The following is a 23,896-nucleotide window of genomic DNA, read 5'->3' as shown; positions in this document are numbered from 1 at the left end:
AAACTTAAATCATCAAAGTGTTTATTTACTTGTAAAGAGTATTTAATGCAGGGGTGCCTGGGTAGCTCAGTCAGTTAAGTATCTGTCTCTGGTTCAGGTCATGATCCCAGGGTCCTGGGATCAAGCCTCGCTTCAGGCTCCCTGCTCAGGGGGAAGCCTGCTTCTCCATTTTCCTCTGCCACTCCCCCCTGCCGCTCCCCCTGCTTGTGCTATCTCACTCTCTTGCTCTCTCCAATAAATAAATAAAATCTTTTTTAAAAAAAAGAATACTTAATGTGTTAATTATAAAGTAATTTATGGAATACATGAAGTATACTAATTATTATAAATCTATAGTAGGTGTTATCTAAATAAATACGGAATATATTACTAGTAATTGTTTCTAAGTGGTGGAATTATACCTTACCTAAATATATTTTTGCTTATAATCTGTAACAACCACAGGTGTTTCTTGTGCAATAGATATACAAATTAATTAACATCTTAAAAAATTCAAAAAGGCCAGAAACCATTATATTTAAGTCAATTTCCTGTATCTCCACATTTAAAGGATAAAGGAAACTTTCATGCTCATAATTTTTCTCATTATCTATGAAATCCATATAACCCTTGAATTTCATAATCCTTAATTATCCCCTTTTGCTAGTGAGAGGATTGAGGCTCAGAAGGTTTAACTTTCCAGAAAGTTACAGAACCATCCATATGCAACTGACACCAAAAACCTACAGAATTTTACAAGTACCCAGTAAGAGAGGGTCCTAACTGCATCACACACTAAATGTTCCTAAACTAAAAAAGTTAAGCAGTCTTCAATCTGTATGTAGATTTTTTTAAATCTAAATTAGTATATTAGACCATGAACTGTGTCCTCCAAAATAATCCTCCACTGTTCTGGGTATAAAAAGTAACTTGGTAAATTAAAAATGTTCCATTAACTTTTTTACAATGTTCCTGGATTAAAAAAAAAAAAATCTGTGTCTTAATACATAGTGATTGTGTGTATGTGTGTGTGTGTGAGAGAGAGAGAGCGCGTGAATATGGCACTCGAAACATTAATAAAATGAAAAATTAACTGGACATTTTCCCTGGACATTTTCATACACAAAATACTCATACTGTATATGCTAGCTAACTCAATCTCTGTAACTCAAAATATCTGAATATCATAAAGTAAAAATTTTTAATTAGCAAATTATATATCCATGTGACAGTAAACTCAACTAAGACCCATCCTAAGGAACTAAAACAAAAAAGTTTTTCCTGGAGTTTTAAATCAAAAAAAGGAAGCATAAATTAATTTATTTTTAAATATTTTTTTTATTTATTTGAGAGAGAGAGAAAGAGCAAGTCGGGGGTGGGGCGGGGAGAGAATCTCAAGCAGAGTCCACACTGAACACAGGGCCCAAGCCAGGGCTCCATCTCATGACCCTGAGAACAGGACCTGAACTAAACCAAGAGCTACCCAGTTGCCCCCTAGAAAGCATAAGTAGAGATTTTTGGTCCACAGTGGCTACCTGGGCCATGTTCATCAAGAAACCTACAATAGGCATTTACTATTGCCAGGTAAGGACAGGTCAGGCTCCCAGGCCCTTGCTAGTTCCTCCCTGTAACTCTGGAGACGCCAGCTTAACTTTTTAGTGTTCTGATCTGTGCATGGAGACATAAAGTCCCTATCTCACAGCGTTACTGAGAACTAAATGAGATAAAGCACGGGAGGCACTCAACATTTGCCTGACTCAGGAGGGAACTGACAAGCGTCAGCTAGCATAAGCAGTTGTTACTATCCATCTGCAGAATGTAGATAAAAAGTTTCATCTTATCAAAGAAAAATCTGTTTTACCAGACATAATATCCTTTAATTAAAGGAAGAAACTGATTTACAACATTATAAAAAATCCACAAGACTCCTTTCTGTATACTGGAAAGTATAAAAATTATAGAGATCTGTAAAGGACCTCCAAATAGAGTGAAGGCAGTTTGTGGGAAAAAATAAATAAATAAGTCATATTTTTTTAAAAAATAAAGATTTTATTTATTTATTTGACAGAGACATAGGAAGAGAGAGCACAAGTAAGCAGAGTGGCAGGCAGAGGGAGAGGGAGAAGTAGCTCTCCACTGAGCAGGGAGCCCGACATGGGGCTCAACCCCAGGACCCTGGGATCACAACCTGAGCCAAAGGTAGCTGCTTAACCGACTGAGCCACCCAGGCATCCCAAATCAAACTTTAAAATATAAACCCATCCTTAATGTAAGAAGAATTCAGTGTGCTGAAATTCCAGAATCTTGAAAGAACAAACTGCCTAGGAGTTCTAACAATTACTATTGCGTTCAATAATTCTGAACCTTACTCATTAGCAAGTTATTTGAGGTGTGATACGTTTTACGTAACGAGGTGTGATTCATAGGCACTAAATACATAAAGACTATGTGTTCCCCTCTTAAGTTATCAGAAGTCAACACAAACAAGAGCCATAATCACTGTGTAGTCAAACAGTCACACCTTGCCTTCTACAAAAACTTGGTTTTTCCCTCTTTCGTGCCCCTTTTCATATTTCCTTAATGCAGTTAAAGAAAACCATTACCTGAACTAACCTCAGAGGGACATCAGACAAAAAAAACTGGGGTTGAATCCTGGACCCATTTCACTTGACACACTTTTGACAAACCACGCTCAGTCCCCTAACTAAAAACAAAAACAGTATCAACAACAACAACAACAAAAAAAACAGGTATCTGCCCTATCTACTTCACAGTACAAATATGATATGTAAAAATATTTGACTCCTCTAAAAAACAAACAAAAATCAAATGCATGCTAAAGGCAAGGCTAGTGCTTCTTCCAGCCCTGTGTCCTGGGTGCTGACTTGCTCTGCTATTGGAAAGAAGCTAACAAGAGACAGGACCGAACGTGAGGCTCTTGGGTGAGAAGCTTTCCCTGGATTAATGACTCTCTCCGAGCATATGAAGGGTGGGGCAGCAGGCCAACAGCATACTCCCCATTAAACTGCTGCCAAACCTGTCTTTCCACCTGCAGCCTTCAGAGAAGCCCATGATAGGACGTTTTCCAAGAGCATACTGTGAGGAGGAAAATTATCAGCCAAGCATACAGGCAATAAATGCAAGTTCAAAAATTCCAAAAAGCCATTTCTTTTGCTATGAAATGTATTATTTTAATAAACAAATGGGAGTTACCTTCATACCCTCGATTGCTTTGTTTATGGTTTTATTTTAATCCTCTGGCTGGATGAGATTTCCCACCAATATAAGCAACACGTTTCCTTAACGCTGCATCTCTCCATTCCAATTCTGACCACATAATCCACTGACTTAAATCCCAAACATTCTGGGAACTTCTCAAAGACCACTTCATACCAGACTGGTTATCAGCAAAACACCCACTAGTGCAAGTCAGCAGACACTCATCTTGTTTAAAATTTTCAATTCCTTTTAAGCAGCCATGTAAAAGATGTTTAGAATTCAAAAAGCACTCTCGATCATATTTTTGAGTGAATCACAGCATAAAAACACAGTGCCCATTTCAGCTTGTTTTAAAAGACAGAAAGCAAAGTTTGCAACAAAAACTAGGCTGTGAGCTTCAACTGGTCTCACAATGGATTCCAAATTAAGTTCCATTCAAACTGATCAACTGCTAGGTCATATTTAAGATACAGACATATGATCACCATCATGTCAATCATTTCAACCTAAGTAATGCAATAAACCCAACAAAACCCAAGGAATATTTACTACCAGAAGCCACTGTGGAACACAGGACCCACATCACAAAACAATTCACAAAAGATGGTTCTGCCTTAATTTTTCCATTCCAGGAGATGATGGAGTATTCACCTTTGAATGACAGTTTCCATATCGGGCGTTGTTTCCATAGCTGGAAGCCCTAGGCAGCACAAATCAAGGAGCTTCCATACTTTTCAGTTAATCTCTAAAGCTGTCAAAGAATTAAAAAATACCTCTCTCTCCTTTCTTCAATTTAAATATATTTTGGGGGGGCGCCTGGGTGACTCAGTGGGTTAAGCCTCTGCCTTTGTCTCGGGTCATGATCTCAGGGTCCTGGGATTGAGCCCCGCATGGGGCTCTCTGCGGGGAGCCTGCTTCCTCCTCTCTCTCTGCCTGCCTCTCTGTCTACTTGTGGTCTCTGTCTGTCCAATAAATAAAATCTTTGAAAATAAATAAATAAATAATACATACATTTCGGGGGCACCTGGGTGGGTTATTCAATTGATTTTGGCTCAGATCATGATTTCTGGGTCTGAATTGAAATTCAGACCTGATTGAGACCCACATCAGTCTCCATGCTGGGTGTGGAGCCTACCTGGGATTCTTTTTCCCTCTCCCTATGCCCCTCTCTCACATTTTTCTATCCCCAGCCCTCCCCCCCAATTTTTTTTTTTCATTTTTGAAGCAACCATTTTATGATCCCAGCAACTCCACAATACAGGTCCAATTTTTTACTCCATGAGTTGTCTCTATTATTATTTATGATACAGTAACTTTGACAGATCTTATTGGTCACACATGCCAAAAACATAAACACACACACACAAAAAAAAAAAAAAAAAACCACAAGGATAAGGCACACAGTCAAAAACATTAGGTGAAAACTAAACGCAATTTGGGACGCCTGGGTGGCTCAGTTGGTTGGACGACTGCCTTCGGCTCAGGTCATGATCCTGGAGTCCCAGGATCGAGTCCCATATCGGGCTCCCAGCTCCATGGGGAGTCTGCTTCTCCCTCTGACCTTCTCCTTGCTCATGTTCTCTCTCACTGTCTCTCTCTGAAATAAATAAATAAAATCTTAAAAAAAAAAAAAAAACCTAAACGCAATTTAAATAGAACAAATGTCTACTTCCTAGTTCCTTTCCTTGAGTAAAATTATTTAAAAGGTTATTCACAATGTTAGAGAAGCAGGTTCCCCCCAAAAGGATGGTCTCTGTTCTTTTTAAACTACCCTAGTACTGTGTCCCAAATAAAAAGGAACTTGGAGACAGAGAAGCTAAGCTGGGCAGCTCATACTCCTTCCTTGTGTAACTAAGAGGATATTCTCCAGGCCTTGTCTTCTCCACTATGTATCAGGAACCCAGATTATGACTGCCAGCATTTATTCTGCTCACTTTGAGCGCAGTCTCCCTTAATCCCACAGTGACCAAATGTGGTAGGGTCTCTTACCCCATATTTACATGAGGAACCTGAGTTACAGTATAGTTGCTTGAGATGAGGGGTAGAACAGTACGTAGCTCCCTATCTAACAGGCAGTGAGTATCAAGAGAGAGTGATGAAGTTCTAGAACCTAGGTGAGGTTCGGTGGGCTGAGGTCCAGAGCCGATGACCAAGAAAGAATTCTTGAGACATCTTTGGTGCAAAATGGTGGTTTATTAAAGCACGGGGACAGGATCCGTGGGCAGGAAGAGCTGTTGCCTCCGGTTGTAAGGGATGGCAGATTATGTACCTTATGGTTGGGGGAAGGTGACCAGAAGGGAGATTTCAATGGAGTTTTCATATGCTAAAGAGGGCCTACAAGGTGCCAGGATGTCCAAGGCCTACCCGAGAGAGGCTTTGGGAGACTTTTTTGGTGGGATGTCACAATCCTGCTATCAATCGTCTTTGTTAATGAGATTTAGGACATTTGTACGCCAAGGGAGACTCCTGTCTAGCAGGACTGTGAGCTCTGCAAGTTAACTATTTGCTTATTGTTCATGGCAGTCAGGGCTGCCTGAGGGATGCTACACATATGACTGAGGGGGGCATGGAGAGGGGAGTGCGAGGCACCAGCTTTTGCTTTGTCTTCAGCCAGCCTCGTGCTCCCTCATCAAGAGGGTCTATCATAGCATGGAGTGAACTCTAGAATGTCATCAGGAACCTATGTCCTGGCCATCCCAGTCTTAACTGCATACTCTCAGGGACAAAATGGTCTTGCCCAACTTGTCAGTGGTTGAAATACTGCTTACACATACTGTTCACTTATGCTAAATTTATTACTCTTTCCATGAATATTTATACTACGAGTATTTTAAGCAAAGAAGAACAAGACCAAAACAAACAAACCAAAAAAACCTGATGGTTTTGTTTCAGGAATATGGGGCAGGGGGTGATGGGGGGTTTGCTTTAGAGGAAGTAACTGGCTCAGTTCCTGAAATCACTTTATTCAAGTTGCCTTCTACTGCATAAGAATTAACCCACTGTAGTTTGGTCAATAGTTTTAAGAACAAACACAAATGTCCTTGGAAGCATGGCACTCTAATGATATACCCTTTCAAAAGGGAATATTCTTGGACAAAATGTTCAAAGTTGAGAGCTTGTTACCACTATGGATTTGCTACCTGAAATAGGCTAAACAATATCCTGGAATTTAACTTCCCCATTTAAATGAACTTTCTTAATTTTATCTAAGATATTAAGAAATTACCCAGTTATTCATTCATTCAAAACTCATGTAATGACAATTTCTATGCACGTATCTGACATGGTGCTTGGCACTAGGAATTTTAAAAGTGAGGTGAAGCAATTCTTGGAAATTCTTCTCTAAAAGCCTAACCCTGTTTTGCAATGTGTAGTCAAAATGGTATTTTAAGGCTGGGTATCTCTTTAAAATGTGGTTAACCCCCTGAATTACAGCGTGTTCTTGGTTAAGTTATACTGTATAGTCAGCAAATAACATTGCTCCAAGCAACATAATTCCCAGGTCACTGGTCTCTCTGAAGATTTGGCATCATACAACATAATATCCTGGAGTAAACTAGGACTGTTTTTGCCAATGTTAATATCACTTGATAGCAAATTCAAAGCCAGCTCTCCATCTCCCAATAATAGTGGCAATCCAAATTGCCCAGATCCCTGAATTCTACATGGAATTCAAAAGTCTCATGATGGTCAAAAATCTAAACATTTTTTACTGCCCCCTTAAATTCACCTCCCACTTTGCCTCCCCTTGGGGAAGACTCCCAGGTCCTCACAAAGCTGAGAAGGGAAAGGAGCAAAATGTAAAGCTCCCAGCTGAATCCCCAGATGATTAAAAGCCAACTGTCTTTATAAACACTCAAAATTCTCACTCAATCATCATTAGGCCAAATGTCAGCAACACTCAGATTTAGGGGAGCCAAAAAAAAAAAAAAAGAATTTAAACATAACTTCTGCTCCAGAAGTGGTCACTTCCCTACACAGTTACCAATGTTTCGTGTACAATCCCAAATTACTTTGGCTAAAACACACTCATTTATAAGCCACAACTGAACAACAACTGGAAAGAACTAAATAAAACCAAGGAAAGAGGAAGATTCGCTCCAGGGCTGACAATGTCTGTGGCACGTTTCATCTAGATACAAAATCAAAGAACCTATCAGCAGGTAGTTAAGTTCACCAAAAACACCACACACACAAATGTGCTCAGATTTTACAGACTGACTTTGTGTTCTGTTAACAATCACAAATAACTACTTCTACAGGGTAAAGTATAAGGTACATTTTGTAAATACATGTTCATACTCCAATTTCGGCTGTTGGCAACAATAGGAAAAAATGTTCCAAGGGGGGAAAAAAATCTGCCAAAAGACTAACTAGTCTCCTGGATAAATTATTGGTTTTTTTCTAGATCAAGGAGTTTTTAAATAACTAGCACATGACACACACATGGATGTGAACATCCATTATCAGGATATTTTAAGTATAGTTCAAATGCTTAATATAATCATGGGTTCTCAAGAGTCAAGAGACATCCTTTTTTGCAGAAATGTCTCACACACATTAGCAAGTCTCAACAATTATCTGCTTATCTCCCTGTGAATTACTAGGAGAGTCATCTCTCTGTGGGAAACATTCATTTGGGGAAACAGTGTGTCTATATTACAGGTGAGAATCACTACTTATTTTATATGAACTTCAAATTGATGGTTACACCCCCAGCACCAATGATAGGCTTTGTCTCCGGTGTATGTTTAGTATTAAGGAATGCAGCTGAGGTGACCACTAATGCAAGAGTTGCCTAAAGAATGCTTAATGGATTCCAGTTGCAAGCTAACAACATAGCCCTTCTGGTACCCATTTGTCAGCCTTCCTTCCATGGAACAATGAATTTCTAGGAAGCCAAGAGAGAGTTACAATATATTCCTAATCACATACCCAAGAGAAATACAAACATGCCCACACAAAAACTTGTATCTGAATGTTCACAGCAGTATGACTCAGATTAGCCAAAGCATGAAAACAACCCAATGTCCATCAACTGATGAATAAATAAATAGAATATGGTAGAGTCATAAAAGGAAGAATCATTCAGCCATAAAATGGAATGAAGTACTAATACATGATACAACACGGATGAACCTTGAAAATATATAGCTAAGGGAAGAGAGCCAGATACACGAAAATCACATATTGTGTGATTCCAGTTACGTGAAAAGTCCAGAAAAGGTAAATCCATAGAGACAGAAAGTAGAGTAGTGGTTGCCAGGGGTTAGGGGAAGAGAAGAATGGGGAGTGACTGCTAATGGGTATAAGGTTTCTTTTGGAATGACAAAAATGTTCTGAAATGAAACAGCAGTGAGGGTTACACAGCTCTGTGAATATGCCAAAAACCAATGAGTTGTATACTTTAAAAGTGTGCATTGTATGGTATATGGATTCTATCTCAATAAATGTGTTCTTAAAAAACTCAAATTGTACCCCTAGAATTTTGTATTTTACTGCAATCTAATAAAGATGATTTTTTTTAAAGATTTTATTTATTTATTTGACAGAGAGAGATTACAAGTAGGCAGAGAGGCAGGCAGAGAGAGAGGAGGAAGCAGGCTCCCTGCTGAGCAGAGAGCCCGATGCGGGACTCGATCCCAGGACCCTGAGATCATGACCTGAGCCGAAGGCAGCGGCTTAACCCACTGAGCCACCCAGGCGCCCTAAAGATGATTTTTTTCAAGAGACTTCCCCAAAACCTTAGATGGTATCCATACCCCAAACCCAAAAGGTGTTCAATAGGCACTAAGTCAAAAAAGTAATTTCTTTACTCTACATGCCTACCTCCCTTAAAAAGTTGTACATAATTTCACAAGAATAGGACTAAGTTTCCAAAGTGGAATGTCCAGCCCCTCTACCTTACGCACAGAAATGTTTGAGTATTAAATCAGGAGATTTCCTTTCGTATTTTTGTATCTATCTTTCCATTTTTTAATGTGTCACCTTTGCATTGTATCTAAACAATTCCACAACCCTATGTTTTCTTACATGGATTTGTGGCCTTTTTTGATCATTCATTTTACTTATATGGTTTCAAAGCGGAAAACACACTTAGGGCGTAAGAACAAGGACCATAGCATATGGACTTACACACTGCCACATTAACTCCTGCTGCAAGTTGATTACAGTCCCAACAACAGAATGGTTAGAAAATCAGTTTTCCTCAACTCGTAGAAGCAAAGTTTCCCTTACATTCTCTCCAAGGCTTTAACAGATCTCAACAAAGTTTCCAGTTTATTCACCTCCAAAGTAGATATGCTGATGGCTCCACAACATACCAATTATTAGTTTAAAACACCTTTAAGATTTTATTTATTTGAGAGGCACCTGGGTGGCTCAGTGGGTTGAAGCCTCTGCCTTCGGCTCAGGTCATGATCCCAGGGTCCTGGGATCGAGCCCCGCATGGGGCTCTCTGCTCAGCATGGAGCCTGCTTTCCCCTCTCTCTGTGCCTGTCTCTGCTTACTTGTGATTTCTGTCAAATAAACAAATAAAAATCTTTAAAAATAAATAAATAAATAAAAAGATTTTATTTATTTGAAAGAGAGCATGAGCATGAGTGGGGGGAGGGGCAAAGGGAGAGAGACAGACAGACTCCCGACTGTACATAGAGCCTGACCTGGGGCTCAATCCCAGGACCCTGAGAAAATGACCTGAGCTGAGGTCAAATGCCTAACTGCCTAATCCATCCAGATGCCCCACTTTAAAACATCCTTGCCTGAGTAATAATTTTATTTTTCTGTATTTGAATCATTTGTCTCAAGGCTATAAAAATGGAAGCACTGAGAATATTTTTTAACACTATTCTGGTACACTGAGACATTAAAAGATTGGTATGTGTGTTCCCTCTTAGGGACACAAAGGGAAGACCCTGCCCAAAAGAATAAATGAGATTGTTTTACTCAAAAAAAAAAAGAAAGAAAGAAAAAAAATGCTGGTGACCTTAAGAACTCCACTTCAGGAAAACATCTTGGCCTCCCTCAAAAAGCGTTGATGGCTCCCTCTACCCCCTGACTCCACACCTTTCACTCATGTCTACCCCTGCCTGCCTCCCTGCCTGCCATTCTCAGCACTGTATGGCAAATGTGTATTCACATTCATGGTTCCCCTACTGGCCTAAGTTCCTAAAGGAGGTATTGCAGCCCACAGGCTGACTCTAACCTGTAGACATGTTTTGTTTGGGCCACACAATATGGAAATATGAACCAAAGTTCTAGAATGCTAGCTTCTAGAAACCTAACTTCTAGAAACCATCCAGGGCGCCTGGGTGGCTCAGTGGGTTAAAGCCTCTGCCTTCAGCTCAGGTCATGATCACAGGGTCCTGGGATCGAGCCCCGCATCAAGCTCTCTGCTCAGCAGGGAGCCTGCTTCCCTTCCTCTCTCTCTCTCTCTGCCTGCGCCTCTCTGCCTACTTGTGATCTCTGTCTGTCAAATAAATAAATAAAATATTTTAAAAAATAAAAATAAAAAAGAAACCATCTGACCAGCATTACCTCACAGCCCCAAGACAACACCCCTAAGTCAGTGACAGGCCACTCTGGAGAGAACACACTCTCCTGACAGTGAGAACTCTATGCTCCCATACTGGCCAACACCCAACCTTACTCGTTCATGAACACCACCTGGTTGGTCCCCACAGGCATGTCCCTTTGAAACCACGTGGAATTTTTTTTTTTTTTTTTTCATTTTATCCTCAAGGCCTAACAGAATTCCTGCCCTGCAGGAAGGACTCTTGCTTTTGGACTCAGAATTTAATGTGTAGAAGAATCCCTAGTGGTGCTTGCAAACTAATCCAGGGCTTTCTGTAGGAGGTCCTGATTCAAACAGCCTGGATCGACACAGAAGGTCCACCTTTTTCAGAAATACCCTTACTGAGTCTTACTAAGAATGGTCTCTAATGGGGGTAGGAAAAGAATAAATGAAACAAGATGGGATTGGGAGGGAGAAAAACCATAAGAGACTCTTAATCTCACAAAACAAACTGAGGGTTGCCGGCGGTAGGAGGGTAGGGAGAGGGTGGTGAGGGTTATGGACCCTGGGGAGGGTAAGTGCTATGGTGAGTGCTGTGAAGTGTATAAACCTGGCGATTCACACACCTGTACCCCTGGGGCTAATAATACATTATATGTTAATAAAAAAATTAAAAAAAAAATAAAAAAGAATGGTCTCTAATAAACACGGTTTTCGTGTTAGGTATATAGGGCTCTCATGAGTCTTGATTTCCTTACAAGAAAAAGAATTGGGACTAAATCACCACATCTCCCCCCAGCTCTCAATGCTTCGGCTCTTTATCGGAAGTCTAAGGAAAGCAAGCAGAAAATTCGTTCCTGTTCTCTGCTACCCCCTGCTGACATATTCTTGGTACTGCAAAGGTATAAACTTCAGTCCTGGATATACATCTATTTTTAACAGCTAGATCCAAGTACATAAAAAAATACAACAAGTTTAAAAACACAAAATCAAGCTACATTTGATGAAAAAGAAAAAAATACCTTACAATTTTTTGTGTCAATTATACCTCAATAAAGCTGTTTGGTTTTTGGTTTTGTGTTTTTTTTTTTAATGTTAATACCACAAGTCTGTCTCTCTACAAGAGCTTCTGAATGTGTTTCTAGAAAACTGACTTTGGAACACACAAATAGATTTGAAGACTTTTAGTAGAAAAACTTGCACATTAAAGTATACAATCTGTGTAATGTAGATTTGGGACCTACCACATGGAACGACTTTCTACCATAATAAAATTTCCAGAATGGAATGACCTGCATTTTAGGAAAAGCAAACCTCTGATACAGAAAATGTTCTGGGCCAAACATATGTAATCCATCTTGATTGGGTGAGATTTCTAAGATTCCTTTCAATGGTCAGGGTAGCTTCTCTCTCATCTGATAGACCACCAGGGAGCTCATGAATCTGGGTCCTATGAGATTTCTGGATTTGGTTCATAGATGGAGTCTGCTCTCCAAGCCCAGAGCTATAATCCAGAAGGGAGATAAAATGGGCTGACAGCCAATCGTAATGAACTGAAGATCTTGCCTAGATCTTCAGGCAAAAACCATAAGGACCCACAGCAGAGAGCAGTTGGGTGTGACAGGATGTGTGGGAGGCAGGCAAGCATGGGTTAATCTGGAAGCTTTCTCATGATTACTTCACCCTCCTCGAAACTGTGAAGCCTGACCTGCCAACCACTCCCTCCTTCAAATTCTTAATCAGCTCACCTGCTCAGAGCTCTTTCTCCACCTTTTTTTTTTTAAAAAGATTTTATTTATTTATTTGACAGAGAGAGATCACAAGTAGGCAGAGAGGCAGGCAGAGAGAGAGAGAGAGAGAGAGAAGCAGGCTCCCTGCTAAGCAGAGAGCCTGATGCGGGACTCGATCCCAGGACCCTGAGATCATGACCTGAACCGAAGGCAGCGGCTTAACCCACTGAGCCACCCAGGCACCCTCTTTCTCTACCTTCTAAACCTTATTCATTCCAGGATAAACTCCAAGCAGGTCATCCTACTCTGACAACTCGAGTCCTTCTTCCCTGAGACGTTCCCTTCGTGGTTCCCAGTGGAGCATTTCCTCTTGAGCCTTTCAGCACCCTTATAGCACCAGAAAACCAGCATGTGAAATCAACCCCACCCTCTCACCAAAGATGGAACTGCCACACCTCACCTCACCACCGAAATCACAATGCCAACATTCTCCAGGGTGACCAGACCCAAAACAACAGACCACGCCTTCCTTGTCACTACAAGTCCACGTTCTTCTTTATGTGCACCAACGTCTAGCCTTCTCTTCCTGCAAATGGAACACTCTAGTACCGCCTCCTGGGTGCTCTGCCTTAAATCTTCTCCATATCTCCTCTACTTGGATGCCTGCCTATTGCTCCTTAAAAATCAAAAAAGCTTTCGTCACAAAAAATACCACCGCTCAAAATCTTCCAAAGGTCCATTTGGTCTGTAGAGGAAGGCCTTCCTACCTGCCCTCAGGCCTTTCTTCCCTGGATTCTCACACATAAATCCCAGATGCTGCCTAAACACAAGAATTCAATGTCCTCCAATAACCTTCATCCATCTTAACAACTCAGATGTCTTCCCCAAACACTACTGCTCCAACAAGATTCCTTCTCCCTCAGATCTTTGTGACTCTGATTTTGAGCCACTAATTCAGTAGTTGGGCTGTTCTGCCTTTTGTCACCATGATTTAGTCACCTTCTCTTCTGTACCAGACAGGAAATTTATTGAAGTCAGGAACCTCCATCAAGGTTCTACACATCTTCTCCCTCCCTCCCCATGGAGTAACATGCACAAGTACTTGAAAGTAGTAAGAAATTATCAACCTCCTCTAAAGGCAAAAGGCTGAAAGAAATCAGAAACTGCTGCTTGAGGCATTATAGAAAAGGAAGAACGCGACTCAGGAAAAACACTTTGCCTTTCGGAAAACAAACAAACATAGGTGTGATGAGACAGGTTACCGCCTACCATCTACAGAAGGCAGCCATGGAGAAGCTGGGCGAGCAAACCAGTCTCACCATCTCTCAGGCCACAATTCAGAGACGAGACACCCAGATCCGATAAAATGTTACCTACGATGTGGAAAAACACTCTCAGTACTCCTGGCAGCACATGAGAAACCTAAACAATGTCTGGAGGGGAGCAAGAGAAGCCCCAAACCAGCGTCAATGAACATTTTTTCGCTAACAGAGGAGGACAGTGGCCCTAGATGCTGGAACAGAGAACAGAGTCAGGAGATGGAAAAGCTGGAGGAGAAGGAAAACAGATTCAGGTAAGGTAGGGAGGGGGACTGGCAGTGCCCCTGTCAAAAGCAGAGCCAGATGGCAGCCGCGGACAATGGGGACCCACACGGGTGATATGAAATTTTGATGAATTCCTTAAGGGCCACACAATGAAAGCCTATATTCCACAAACAGGCTAATAATGGAACAAATGTCAGTACTACACAAAAAGACTTAAAACTGCCTTCATTATTTACTCAGCTGTATTTGTACGTTTTTCAAAATGTGGTTGTTTAATAACCACATTATTGGTGAGAAGGATCATGGTCTATGTCATGAAAACTACTGTTACTTTTCTGAAGCCTAAGCCAACACTCCAGGCCCCTGGATTCACTGTACTAATACAGAGGACTAGTTACCACAGAGGGCTAGTTACCACAGAGGGCTAGGTGATTCAGCTACCCACATAGCTCTTCATGAGTGAGGGAGACCCGTACACACCACTTCCCAGTGTCTCAACATGAGACATCAAGCAAACCTACAGCTTCTATAACCACATACCCTTAGCCCTCTTAGGAGGAGCAGACCAGATTGCGCAAGAGTGTGGTAGTGCCTTATTAACGCTAGCTTATCTAGGAGAAACACTCTGAACTACTTCCCATATCCTCTTTCGTCATCTAATCAAAGTCTAAAGTCAAAATGAGACTGAAGGTCATCAGGGCTATCTGCCTTCTATAAAACCCTGACAAAAAGGAGTCTGGTCTCTTAAATAAGAGACACTAAGTGGACTAATGGCCCCAAAATTAGCTGGTGTCTGTTGGCTCATGACCCACTCGATAGAACAAGGGTCCAAGAGGTCTGCAGCTAGTGCTGACCAAGCAACCTGAGCAGACTGTCAAAGGCTGGGTATTCCCCAAGAGATGGGAGAGGACCAGAGAGCACATTTGAAGTCAGTGTCAAGAAAGTGACGTATTAGACTGCACAGACCATGCTAAGCCGGTGAGGGAGGGAAAGACCGGAGGCTGGTAAGAAGGAAGAAAGTGAAGAGGTTTTTGACTGAAGCAATGGGAGATGATGGGATTTAACAATGCAAAACTGAACTCCCCCTGAACTGAACTGACGACATCCAGGATCAGGATGTCCAAGAAAGTGGCTGGAATAGCAGTGGAGGCATGGCTTTGTGGTGAGAGGACCTGATGGCCCCTCCCGCTCACCGTAGTCTCCCAGACCATGGCAGGGTTAGTTAGGGGGTAAGGGAAACAGGGAGGCAGGTGCACCAGCCCGCTCTGAATAAAGAGGAACAACAGGAAGGTCAGCACAGAACTGAGGAGGACGTCGCTGGATAAGTAAGCCCCATGGTATAAGGGGTTGGTAGCATTGTTATTTCTGTGTAAACTTCCCAGTGTGTCTTGAAGTGGCTGCTGCCTCCAGCCCAGAGGTGTACAGGGTGTGGGAATGGGCAAACTCCACCGGGGAAGGCTATAGGAGAAAAAGAGGACTAGGTTTCTCATATGGGAAAGAGACAAAGGGAAGGCTTAGGAAGGGGTAGAAGTTGAAACCACAGAATCATTCTGAAGGGCAGAGTGGAAAGATCTGGGAGGAAGTATGGGCACCAGGCCAGGAGGCTACGTTTTGAGCATTATGACCAAAACTCCTCCATCATGGGTAGTGAAAAAGGCTGACAGGAAGGACACAGAGTTCAGCTGGTGGCAAAGATGACCTCTCCGTGATATTAAAGATTTCCATTACGTTTAGCAATAAGTCAGGACAAGACCATACAAATCCTGAATTTTTTCTTCTGATAAAACATTTTGGATTTTCAAACTAAAACAAACAAATATCCTCTACCCAACACACACCCAGGAGATTAATGGGATGAATAATACTTCAAACCTTAGGTCAATGGTCTAGAAACAGTGAGATATTTTGGCTATATTCACATTACCCTGAAGCAAACCTAATTTTTTAAAGCTCTCTGAAAACACTCTTCTCAGTCACAGTTTAGCTTAGAAAAACCTTCCTGTTTGGGGGCACCTGAGTGGCTCAATCCATTAAGGATCTGCCTTCAGCTCAGGTCATGATCCCGGGATCCTGGGATCAAGTCCAGTGTCAGGCTCCCTGCTCAGTGAGGAGTCTGCTTCTCCCACTCCCTCTGGCCCTGCACTTGGCTCAGCTCGTGCTCTCTCACTCTAATAAATCAATAAAAACTTAAAAGAAAAAGAAAAAGAAAAACCTTCTAGTTTTGCTTAAAGAGTACACTTCAAATGGACTTCCCCAAATTGTTCATTTACTAAAACTAAACCTCCAGTTTTAACTTAAATTTAAATTAAATTTAATTTAATTACTTTAACCAAAAATAATGTAAAATACTTACAAATACAACATATAAACGATCCCTTATATATTCTATGAAAACTTCCATGAAATATTATCAGAAAAAGTAATTATTATTCAGTCATTAGAAACAATTGTTTAGCCATCCATTCAACAAAATCAATGTACTTTATATGTATTTTCTTAGTCCTATATTAAAGCAATATAAGAGAAAAATAACTTATAAACCTAATTTTATGAAAAAATACATCTTAAAAAGTGATAGGCAAACTACAGCCCTGGAGCCAAACACAGACCTGCCATTCTGTTTTTTAAAGTTTTACTGAAGCACAAATTTCAACCAACTGTAATGAGGTTTCTCATTACAATGGGCAGAGAGAATGGAGTAATCCTAACAGAGACATATGGCCCATAAAACCTAAAATATTTATTATCTGGCCCCTTGCAGAAAAAGTTTGCCAACCATCATTACTGACAAATTATCAAGGTTTTTCATTTATTCATTCAAATACATTAGTTCCAAATGTTGAGAAGATACAAACGTACATCAAACACAGCATGCCCCCAGAGGCTCATTCAAATACAGGGCAAAATAAACAATACAACATGGGCTTGGGCTCCATGTGACAGTTCCAGAGCGCTTGCCCAGAGGCTCTATGTGGGCAGAATGGGCCAGGGAAGACCCCAGGCAGGCCCACACTGTCCTCAGAAAGGGCAACTCAACAACTTCCCAGGTCTTTGGCGCAAAAGGGTTTCTCTATCCCAGCCCAACCCAAGTGAGAAGGGTAAGGATGCTCCCCACTAGGAAAATGGACATGTTTACAATCATATTCTGAGAAACACCTACAATTCAAGGAAATGTCAATAGGTTAGAAATCCTATCTGGGACCTGAGCATTTTGTCCTGTCCCTGGAGAAAACTCTTCCCACAGCAGAACTGATGGGAAGCTCTGCCCTAACAGTCACAGACTTCTGGGTTTAGAGCCAGGCAGGGAAACTGTGCCTTTCTAGAGCTATCCTCCTGAAGACCTAACTTAAAGAGAAGATGTGGAATAGGCTGCTTCCTCTTGGCCCGGGTGAAGTGATGTTGCACTGAACTCTGAAAATGAAGCCAGAACTCAGAGGACAAGAAAGACGAGATAATTAGAAAAAACACACCTCAGATTTCTTAACAGGCAGACCAAAAACTGAAACGGAGGACAACGTAAATGCATCGGAAGCATGCTTTTCTGGAATTTCCTTAAATATGTGGAATCTATTTCAAGAATTGCAGAAAAAAACATTCCAAATGTAAAACCCCAACCTCAAGATGGTGGGGGGAGGTGGGCAGAAAAGACAAGCTGAAGAATGAAAGGGAATCCTCATAGGGAACAACCTCCAAGCCAGTGGGAGAAACACACTTGATATTTTGGAGTCAGTCATAGGTTTGAAGAAAAAGAAAAAAAAAATTGGAAGTCAGGCCTTCAAGAGCATACACCAGGCTGTGGACGAGTAGAACCCGGAGAAGACTGAGGAACTCAGCAACCAGCTAGTTACCAGAGAGCTTGGTATAAAAACTGTCTGAGCTGTTGCTAGCTCTACGACTGTGTAAAAGCCAAAAGGGATGCTGAAAATGCACCGGTTGTTTGAGAAGAGAATAAATGTCTCTGGGGATTTGAAGCAAAGAATAGCTAGGAAACCAAAACAATATTGGATAGTGATATTCTTCAATCCATCTGTGGGCTCTAAGCACTTGATTTACTGAAGAGATTTTCCTGCTTATATTAAGTGTGTCGGGAAATGGACAGAAGTAGAAAAAAAAAAAAAGCATAAAATTTGGAAGTTAATTATGGAAACTTTTCAGTCCTTTTCTAAGGAGTTTATCTTAGTGAAATGAATGAAACAGAGCTATCTGTTATTTGTACAAGCATACATTAGGATTTGTAAACTTACATAGTATAAAATTCATTTCCATTTTCATCCACTTGGCCAGTGAGTTTCCAGGACTTTAATTCAGCCTAACAGTACTAAACTGGAATTTTGTTTTTAAGATTGCTACTTGTCTCATGATGCATCAGCCTTAAGTGCCAAGAGGGTCTCAATTGATACTGTTTTTACAAATACCGTTATTATTTTAATGTTACAAAAGTAACTATTAAATCTTTATTGGGAGGCAGTGAAGTTAATATTTCACAGTCACATGGTAAAAGCAATTAAGCTTTACGTTCCTTCAAATACATTACTATAAAAAAGAAAAGAAAATATAGTAAGTGCCGCAGACACATATGTACTGAAAACTGGAGAATAACTCTGCTTGGGGAGAAAGAAAAAGTTTGAGAGAAAAAAATGAAATTTTGTTGGAGTTAGGCAGGTAGAGAAAAGGGGGAAAGAGTATAAAACCAACACAAAGCTGTCTTCACTCAGGAGGCAATGATCCTTTCCCACAGTTCTCTGTGGTATACCAAAACATGGCGTTCAACAAATATTTGTCAAATGAATTCTGCCCTCTGGTGGCTGAGAAGCACTGCCCCCCCCACTAGGACTTTATCCCAAATCAAACTGTTCTAGAATTTTCCCAAGTCTTTTTCCTTCAAAACTTACCCCTTCTTTATTCCAGTCACTTAAGACTGATAATGACAATATGACTGAATATTTCTGAAAAAAAAAAAGATCCTAACACAGTCAAGTTTTAAAACAGGCAGTAACTGGGGCACCTGGGTGGCTCAGTGGATTGAGCCACTGCCTTCGGCTCAGGTCATGATCTCAGTGTCCTGGGATCAGGCCCCCTCATGGGGCTCTCTGCTCAGCAGGGAGCCTGCTTCCCCTTCTCTCTCTGCCTGATTCTGCCTGCTTGTGATCTCTCTCAATAAATAAAATCAAATAAATAAAATCTTTTTAAAAATAAATAAATAAAACTGGCAGTAACTTTATACAAATATATATATATTTGTGTGTGTATGTGTGTGTGTGTATATATATATATATATATATATATATATATATATATATATATAAAGAGTCACTAATAATAAATCCAGAATGGGGATAATACCTTTCATGTTGGCAGAACCTCTAGTGCATCCTTCATTCCCCCATGGGTAACAAATTGCACATGTACTGCCTTCTCCTAAATGTTCTTCCAGTTCTAAAGATTTGTTTTTTGATATTGTTTCCACAGACTTTGCTTAGACCCTTCTGTACACATGCTATTAGTCGGTCATATCTAAAACCCCCTCACACAAAGCCAATTTCAATATATTTTATCCCTTGGGGTGGGAGTCAGGAGAAGCTGAGACAGGAGAAAGAAATCTTGATTTGATGAATGCTCATTTCCCAGTGAACTGACAGAACTGCATAGCCATTTCTCATTCTATTTTTTACCCCTCATATCCTATACGTAATTATGGCTGATAGGGGAACCTGGGTGGCTCAGGTGGTTAAACGTCCGACTGTTGATTTTGGGGGTCTGTGATGAGCCTGGAGCCTGCTTGAGATTCTCTCTCTCCCTCTGCCTCGCCCTTTGCCCCTCTCCCACCTCACCCTACACCTGGGCATGTGCTTTAAAAAAAAAAATAGGGCTACATCAGGACCCACAAAATGGAGGCCACACCAGCGGCTCGGCCCTGTCACAAATATAAGCCTAAGATAACCTGCACTTTCAGGAAACACTGGTCAAGGAAACCTAACATACACCAGTCACAATCCTCTAACTCAGCTCTAGCTAGTTCACTTTATCCTAGAAAACACAGGTCTTTGTTTTCCTACCAGGAAATCCTTGCCCCCCAAGCCAATCATACCCTCTTTCCATGTGGCTGCTTCTAATGCCCTGTAAAACTCATTCCTGCCCCAAATCCCTCAGGAATCGTGTCCCCCATGGCTGGTTAGGCACTGTATCCTCCCAATCCATGAACTGTTTTCCCTTGAATAAAAGACAAACTCATTACTAAATTCTACTTTTTTTTTTGGTCAGTTGACATGAGTCACCAATATTTCCTCTACATTCAGGCTCCATCTTTTCTGTTTCTTAAATGCTTGGCTCAGTCAGCCACCGCTGCGGGCCTCACAGAGCTATACATTCGAAGGTAAGTCTGAAAACATGGCTTTCATCTCAACATGTTCTTCATGAGTCATTTTGGTACAAACCATGAACAGCTGAGTACTGAGTTTCCATAAGACAAGTCCAAGTAAATATTCCACAAGCTCTTCTGCTTCCTCTCCTTGACAGGGCCTGGAGGCTACTCCGGGCAGGCAGATGAGAAGATTAAAATGCATTGCCAGGCTTTCATCTTTTAATTGGTTTCTCTACGGCATTCTTTTGGAAGACAGTAGTGTGGGATGAGGCTTCAGTTTCCTCCCACTTTGCACAAACATGAGTCAACTCTAGCCAGAAGGGGGAAAGACACTCAAATATGTGGTGCGGTAGCCTCATCCCCAGGGGCCAGCAGGGCTCACAGAAACTGCAAACCCAGGTTACTCCCAAGGTCATATCCGACTTTTACAGGATGTTTACTAAGTCTATGCAAAATGAAAATAAAGGCAAATCCCATGGAAAATCTACACCAAAGGATCCTCAGAGGCAAAACATTCTCTCCTTATTTAACAAATTCTGGGGAAATTAACCTGCAGGATAAAGGACTGGAAAGTTATGGAACACATGCTTAAAATTTCCGCTATTACTGCTGTTACACAATAATTTACAAATAGCTGAAGATAGGTGGAATTTACCAGAGTTAATCTCATAAGTCCCAACGTCACAGAAGATCAACCCTTGAAGATTACCTAATAGCTGACATCCAAAACTCTTTGTAAACTGTAAATGACTCTATAGAAGATGAGAAATTGAAGGCTTTTCACTGAAAGAGACAGGTTAGTGAAGAGAATACAGCATATGGTAGCGAGCACATGCCTCAGGTTCAACTCACCTGCAGTCTGCCTTAGGCTCTGCCACCCTCTAGCTACATTAGAGAATTTCTAATACTCTACTGTTCTCTGTCCTGAACCACCTTTTCATAAGAATATTAGCTAATTTTATGCCCTTCCCATGAGACTTCCTGCCTTTGATGGTAAAAATTTTATTTTTTTTATTTTTTTTAAGATTTTATTAATTTATTTGAGAGAGAGCAAACTGGAGCAGGGAGAAAGGCAGAGGCAGAGGGAGATGCAGGCTCCCCACCGAGCAGGGAGCCCAACTGAGCCAAAGGCAGACACTTACCCAACTGAGCCAGCCAGGCGCGACCTCCATGGAAAAAAATTTTAAGAGGAAAAAAAAAAAAAAGACTAAGAATTTCAAAGTGCTAAAGTTGGGATACATGAAAAGTATTCTTTTCCATTACTCCATATGGCCACTGGATATACTCAAGATATTGCCCATGGGTTTGAAAGTACTGGAGAAGAACTGAAAAGGAATCTGTTAAGAAAAATAAATTTATAAGATTGAATGCATTGAATGACAGTTAGTACTGGGACACAACTTCTACTTTTTGAAAGACCCTGTTAAGAGAGTTTAAAAAAAAAAAATCAAGCCACGGAAATTTTTTGCCAAACATGACTGATAATGGACTTACTTCTAGAATATACAACTCTAGAAAACAAACAACCCAATTTAAAAGATGGGCAAAATCTCAAAAGTTCACCGGAGAAGACATATGGGTGACAAGCACACGAAAAGGTGCTCAAAGGCAGTAAAGAGAAAGACTGAAGTTTTGGTGTTTGATTTCTGCAGCTTTCAACCCCCCAGCCCTCCTCTTTCTCTTCACCCCACATCTCAAAAATGTGATAAGAAAACCCCCATGCACCATCTGTCCATTGACACTAATGGAAATTTCAAACCTTGCTAAGAGGAGCCTGCCTGAAAAAAGGGGCTCATCCAGGCTCCACCCCTTAAACATAGTAAAAATCCCAAACCAACCATCCCTTCTCCTTACCATGTTTCACTCTCAACAAAAGTTAAGCTCTTCTCCTCAGTAAATCCTCTTGCTATTTACTATATAAATTATAAGCTTGATTTTACATCCATTGGTAGCTGTATGTCCTTTGTCCTGACATCCATAAATTCCTGGGGGAGAAGGGAGTTACTCCCCAGTGTCCAAGATAGCATGCTAGGTACTCAAATAAAATTATCGGTTATAATGAAAATGCAGATTAAAACTAATATAAGGTATGATACATGCCTACAAACATATACTATTACATTGTAGAATGGCAAAAATTTTAAGAGCTCACATTAATTGATAAGGGTGTGAAAGAAATGGAACTCTCCCACAGTGCTGGTGGGAATGCAAAAATGGTACAGCCAAGTGGAAAATGGTTTGTTAATGTCTGATAAAGTTAAACATATACTTATGATAAGACCCATCAATCCCACTTCTCAGCATTTACTCAAGTGAAATAAAAAGCCTGTCATGAATATTCATAGTGACTTGATAATTGCCAAAAATCAGAAACAACCCAAATGTCCTTTAAAGGGAAATCAATAAACTGTGGTATTCCAGGAATACTACTCAGCTATAAAAAGGAATCAAGTACTGATCCAAACAATATTGATGATTCTTGAATGTGTTAAGTAGGAAAAAACTAGACTCAAAAGACTACAAATAGGATAATTCCACTTATAGGACATTGTCGAAATGACAAAACCACAACGACCAACAAGGACAGAAACCAGATTAGCAGTTGCCAGGGCCTGGGGATGAGGAGCGAAGGGACTGAAAGAGGTACACAAGGAAATTTGGGGGGTGATGAAATGCTGAACCTTGACTGACGAGGCAGTCACACAACTAAATGCATTTATCAGAACTCAGTACCTAAAAAGGGTGAATTTCATTGTCAATTATACCTCAGGAAAAAGAGAGAGAGATAACAATGTGAAACAGCTATCAGAAATGTTGCTATTATCCAAGTGGCTATACAGTGATTCATAACTTGTCCTGAGAATTAGGAATGACCAGGACTGCTACCTAATACTTCAGATTCCGACCTCTGCCTCTGTTCTTGAGTGGGTGGGTAGAAAAGGGAAATCTACAGCATTAACAAACTAGTTCTAGATTACTTCGATGCAGGTAGTCCAAAGACTACAGTTTGAGGTGCTGACACAGCATTATCATGCCAAAAGTTGATACAAATACCCTTCCATCATTTCTTGATCTGAACAAGCCTTGTTGCTGCCAAAGCTCATCAACTCCAGCTGTTCCACATGACTCAATATGTTACAAAGACAGAACAGCTGTAAATAGAGGGAACAAGGGCTTTCTCACTGGAGGGAGTGGGCACAATAAACATGATTACTGTATAAGGTCTTTTCCAAACTTCCAATTCTCAGAGAGCTATGGATTTCAGATAATCACCTGTTTAGTGTCCTTGAACAGCTTTACCAGTTGGAAAGACAAGAAAGAAATGAAATTCACATGCAAACATGGAATATGACCACAAAAGTTAATCAAAGAACATCTAAGCCATCAATTTGTCTGTTTAAGGCAAACTTCAAATGGAGAAAATAATTCTCCATCTTCTAACATTCATTTACTTCATTCATAACCGAAAGTGGAGCATTTATTTTTAGAGAAACAGCATGCTGAATTCCCCTGTGTAACCTGATAGGCATAGAGCTATCAGGTCTCATAA

At 40.7% G+C, this 23,896-nt stretch overlaps 1 protein-coding gene and 1 pseudogene across 5 annotated transcripts in view; one reads left to right on the top strand and one right to left on the bottom strand.

Annotated features, from left to right (window-relative positions):
• Nucleotides 1-23,896, bottom strand: part of LMO7 (LIM domain 7) — a 207,636-nt gene that overhangs the window by 131,423 nt on the left and 52,317 nt on the right. The window lies entirely within an intron of this gene.
• Nucleotides 13,911-17,926, top strand: LOC122907281 (annotated as a pseudogene).

This window comes from Neovison vison, chromosome 5 (assembly GCF_020171115.1).
Source record: "Neovison vison isolate M4711 chromosome 5, ASM_NN_V1, whole genome shotgun sequence".
Lineage (NCBI taxonomy): Eukaryota > Metazoa > Chordata > Mammalia > Carnivora > Mustelidae > Neogale > Neogale vison.
This window is presented reverse-complemented; position numbering and strand designations above follow the sequence as displayed.